Source organism: Octodon degus, unplaced genomic scaffold, assembly GCF_000260255.1.
Source record: "Octodon degus isolate 3935 unplaced genomic scaffold, OctDeg1.0 scaffold00002, whole genome shotgun sequence".
In the NCBI taxonomy this organism is placed as follows: domain Eukaryota; kingdom Metazoa; phylum Chordata; class Mammalia; order Rodentia; family Octodontidae; genus Octodon; species Octodon degus.
Window position 1 is genome coordinate 36,068,425 of NW_004524578.1, and position 6,016 is coordinate 36,074,440.

Below are 6,016 nucleotides of genomic sequence, written 5' to 3' on the forward strand. Positions count from 1 at the left end.
TTTTTTTTTTTAATATGAAGGATAAGGTGAATTCTTAGTTTTGAGCAAATTTATGGATTATGAGCTATATTTTTCCACTTTCTATAGTACTTAAAATTCTCCTTGGGTATATCCAGTAGCACTACCCCACAAAAATTATGTACATATTTTTTTTAAAGTCTTCATTTAAGATTTTGAAACCGTACTTAGTACCAGGGATTGAACTCGGGACCTTGCACTTCATACTTAGAACTTATGTTACATCTTACTTGAACATGTTATTGCTACCTCTAAAAGTTTGACACGTTTCATCAACTCATACAGTTTAGGAAAATGTAGATTGGCATACAGAGATGCACTGCTCAGATTCTTTGGCTTTACGTTATAAAGAAAATCAATATTTTATATATAGACACAATTATGGCAAGCCATAGTGTCACATACCTATGATACCAGCTATGTGGGAAGCTTATCCAAGGCAGGAGATCCACAAATTTGAGGCCAGTCTGGGGGCAAGAAGTTATGTAGAATAACTTGTCTTTAAAGAGAGTAGGGATGTAGCTTAGTGGTTGCACCTGCCTAGCATGCTTGACACCCAGAGCTCAGTCCCTAATACAGCAAAAAGCCAAAGCAAAAGCTCCCAAAACAAATACATATAAACTTAGTCAACATGGCTTAACATGCAGGAAATTTAAACCTTATTGGTAGTTTTAAAAAAAGAAAACAAGAATGTTCTAACTCAAATAGCAATGCAGGAAGATTTCTCAAAATATAGGGAAGAATCTGAATTGAAAGAACCCCCAGTTTTCAGCATGATTAGTGGTAATAGGTCCCACACTATGAAGTATGTCAGTGCAGTACTAGGGAAGAAACAGCTGTTGCTGGCTTTTAGATAGGAGGTAGTGATGGTGGTGCTTGATGCAAGTAATTTTATATATAAAAGATTTGGAATCCAGATAGCTTTAGGTTTTATAAAAGCTTTGTTAGACATTGTTGTTATAATTATATAACTATTGTCATTAACGATTATGTGGTATTTATCAGTGCAATATTAGACACTAATTTATGGGAGTATTTTTTATGTTAGATTTTTTTGTGTCATTTTTTTGAGAAATTTAACACAATTTCAGAGTATATATTGTATTTTATCTTTACCGTCTCTTCAAGTTCCAGGAAGTTTCCTAAGAAACTTCTTTTTGGGATTTTTAAAAATATAGAACAGGTTTACATTGTATGTATCCTGACATTTGATTCCTTAATTTTCTAATTAGAACAAAAAGTCCTATTTTAACCTTTCGATTTAAAAAAGGGATGATACAACTTTTAAAAAAATGAGAACAATTTTTTTCTAGTACCAGAAGTGCTAAGCTACATCTTTAATCTATTTTATTTTAGTTTTTTGTTTTGAGGTAAGGTCCCCTTAGTTTTCTAGGTTGGCCTCAAACTTGTGCTCCTCCTGGCTTAGCTTCCCAAGTAATTTGGATTACAGATGACACCATGACAGCTTTAAATGAAATTTTCTATTTTAGATAGTATTAACTTATATTTGTGTACAAATTATTAAAGATTCATTTTTATTACAAATATAACTTAAGGAACAGTACCATTGATTTACTTTTCCTTTTTAAAAAAATTTTAGTCATGTAATTTGTTATTTTTTAACAAAAAACTTGTTTTATTGGTACATTTTAGATACACATAGTGATGACATTCATCATAAGGAAGTGGTACCTGTACATGGTGTGTCTTGCTGCTTCCCCCATTCTTCTTTCCTTCCTTCAACCCCACTTCCCTTCCACCCTACCCTGCTCTCCTCATTTGAATATTTTCTTCCCGCTTCACAATATCTAATATACATTTTAATCCTTATTTGCCTTTCTCTGCCTTTCTCACATCAGAGAAACCATGTGACATCAACATGTATGTCCAATTTGTTTCACTTAAGAGTATGGTCTCAGGTACATCCATTTAGCTAGAGATGCCTCAAGCTTCTTTATGGCAGAATAGTACTCTGTTGTATAAAAAACCCACATCTTCTTTAAACCTGTATTCTTCATTCACGGGTTGATGGGCATTTGGTCTGTTTCCAAGATTTAGCTATTGAAAACTGTGCCACTGTAAACAGGAATGTGCATATATTGCTGAGGTCTGATGCTTTTAATTCTTTGGGGAAGATACCAAGAAGGGAATAGTTGAGTGAAATGGAACTTGTTCTAGTTTTTTTGAGGAATCTCCATACTTGACTTCCACAGATGTTGTCCAAAAACTGTGGAGAAGGATTCCTTTCTCCTCCCTGCTTTGCAACCATTTGTTATTGGTTGATTTCTTGATTATAGCCATTCTTTTTTGGGGATGAAATGGAAATCTCATTGTTGTTTTAATTTGCATCTCTCAAATGATCAGTGATGTTGAATATTTTTTCATGTATTTGCCATTTCTACTTCTTCAACTGAGAAGTGTCTGTTCATTTCAGATGTCCATTTTGGTTTGGGTCTCTTTTACAATGGCATCCAAAAAACTTGAAATATCTAGGAATTAATTTAAAGAAAGTAAGACTATACTGGAAACTATTCTGAAAAGGGAGACTGACAAGGTTATCAAAAAATGGAAAGATATCCCTTGTTCTTGGGTAGGAAGAACCAATATAGAGAAGATTGTCATACTTCCAAAACTTTTACACAAATTTAATGCAATCCCAATCAAAATTCCAGTAGCATCTCTCTAAGAATTAGAGAAAAAAGTCCCAAAATTCATTTGGAACCAGAAGAGACATAGAAGATCAAAAACAATCCTGAGCAGTGAAGGTAAGGCAAGGGACATCATAATCTATTACTTGAAATGATATTACAAAGCTACTGTGATTAAAAACAGCATGCTACTGAAAAACAAAACAAAATAAAAGCATAAAAACAGATCTTAGGATCAGATTGGAAGATGCAGAAACAACTCCAGATATACTTGGCCACCTTATCTTTCACAAAGGAACCAGATGCCTTCAGTGGGAAAAGATAGCCTCTTTAATCAATGGTGCTAGAAAAACTGGCTCTCCACATGCTGAAGATTAACACTAGACCTATATCTTTTACCATGAACTAAGCTCAAATCAAAATGGGTCAAGGGTCTAAATATATTAAAACAATATTAAAACGGAAACACTAACTCTGCCGGAAGATAGAATAGGTAGAATTCTTCAAGACATTGGTATAGGCAAAGACTTTACGAACAAAACCCTGGTTACCCAGGAGCTATCACAAAGAATTAGCAATTGAGATCGCATCTTATTAAGGAGCTTTTGTACAGATAGAGAAACCGTCAGCAGTGATGAGACAACCCACAATGTGGGGAAAGAGTTTTTGCAAGCTGTTCTTCAGGAAACTAATATCTAGAACTCAAAATAACTTGTAATTTTATTATTTGCAAGCTAGTCACATAAATTTGGAAAGTTGAATTGGTTTCATAAATAATACCAAGTATATCAGTGACTTAATGCAATTTTAAGTTTTTTTCTTGCTCATCTCACTATCCAGGGGGTGTGCAGGTAGCCCAGCCTTCCTCCAAATAGTGGCTCTGGCCATATTCTAATGCCCCTGAGTGTTCTACTGGATCTTCAGTATCTTGTGGGGAGAATAATACAGAAAAATGGAAGATACTAACTTTTAGGAGCCAGGCTTTTTTCATTACTTTTGCCCACATTCCATTGGCCATTACCAGTCACATGATTCCACCCAATGTAAGTAGACCCAAAAGTAGTCTTGCAATATGAGGATGTGGGAGAATTATATAGGGTAGTATAATTCTAGTGGTTTCTGTCATTAGTTTAACAAGTCTATGTTTAGAGATACACATTGTAAATTTTTGTAATACATTCTTTTAGATAGACTGTCCCATTGAAACAAGTTATTGATTAGTTTTGTGATTGAGTAAGGTTTGGTAGTCAATTAACATGAAACTATAAGCAGAATTAAGATGATTAATGATATTTGAAGCAATTTTATTCAAATGACAAAGGTTTTGAGATGAAATTGCATATACCCATGTAATAAAGTATATACAAAATAAAATTAGGGAAAATGAAACGAAGTAGAAAGTCAAGATACTAGAAAGGAGAAATATACGGTTACAGTTTGATGAGAGTTCATTTTTATTAGTAATATTTAGTTATTACTACAGTTCAACATCTATAGCAAATCTGTGGGGATGGAGATGTGAAACAAATTCCCTTAGTAATTACTTTAAGGAGGAATAATTTAAACAATAAGTATCACTTTTTACATTTGTAACACTGTCACATGTGAGAATATGAATATATCTAATATCAAATTAAGACAGTTTCAAAAGTTATCCTGTTGTAAGTGCAATTAAATTTGATAAACCCAGAGCACAAAAGCTTTTTATTAACTTTTTCTGTCAAGTAGGTTTCTGTATTATGAGACTGAACTGGTAATTTAGGCAGATCAATGTTCAAGGGTCCTTGGTATTATAAGAACAGTTTTTTGAATGTGAAAGAAGATAGTTGAGTTTCCTTTAGGTAGTTGCAATATAAAAGACATGAGGAAAATACAGTGAATGTTCACTTTAATAAACATGTGAACAGAAGAATATAATAATCGGGCTAGCAACTCAGAGACTAGATCAGTGGTTGTATGGGTCACTGTGGTTTTTTTAGTGTATTTAGTATCTAATGTATATACGATTTTTATTGTTTAACAAATTTCCCCCAAATTTAGCATCTTTATAAATGTTTATAATCTCCCATAGATTGAAAAGGTCAGGAATGAGAGGTCAGGTTGACAATCAGGAAGGCAGTAGTGTCTGAAGATATAGCTGAGACAGAGGATCTACTCGGCTCATCACGAGGCTGTTGACTCGAGGCTCTAGTTCTTTTCCAAGCTGGCTTCTCCAATGGCCATGTCTTTAGACGTATCTTCCCTCACAGCAAGTGAGCTGAGGAGAAAAGAGGGACATGATAGAAGTGTTTTCTAATCTCAGAAGTTCTAGATGCCATCACTTCCGACATTTTATTGGTCATATAGGACAATCCCAATGTGACTTGGGGGTGTGTGTCTCTTCAGGAGGGCAAGTGCCATGAGGCAAGATTCATTAGTGCTGGCTTGGAGCTGCCTATTACAATTGAGATGGACTCTTCAACACTGACTTAGGAGAAGTTTTGGAGGAAACAGCAACATGAAGTTGTCCCATTGCGCTTGCCTGATGGGGGACTGAGGTCAATACATCTGCTACCCTTGATGATGAAAAGATGGCATTTCTAATTGCAAGCTGCTAATAGACAAAAAAGTAGAGGAGACTCTAGGAAGATGACAATCACAGTTTTGATCTAAAACACATCAGGAGCTCTTTTTTTTTTTTTTTTGGCGGAACCAGGGATCAAACTTAGGACCTTGCACTTGCCAGGCAGGCATTTATGCCACTGAGCTATATCCCCGGCCCCAGGAGCTCTTTATGTGGTTTTCTGTGATGGAGTGATGTTTAAATAATCATCACGGAAAAAAAAAAAATAATCATCACGGAAAAGTAGTTAAGATTTGCACACAGTCTTATAGGTTGAAAGAAGAAATAATGATTGCGTTTAGGAGGCCTGAAATACTATTTATTTTTTTCTATTGGAAAACAGTAACAGAAACAAAACATTAATGATGTTTTAACATATCTAACTTAGTTCTTGTAATTTGCTGCTTAAATTTAAGATGGTGCTTCCATGAAAGTACTTAGTTCTGCTGCTAAAGCTTTCAAGGTAAAACTATGACGAGAATCTTATGAGTTGGATAAATGTTTTATCACTCTATAAAATTGTTTCAGTTACAATTAAGGTTTATTTTGGAGAGATAGAAGCGTCATTTTTTGGTGTAAAGTTAGATGTCTTTAAGGTTTATATTCTGGTTACCTTAAGATATATTTAATTTACATATGAATTACATTACTGAATATACTCAAGTTCTCACTTTCCTTTTAATTGTGTTATGCCTTCTATTTTTATTTCTTCCTTTGAGTTCTTATACTAGGGAAACTATATGATATT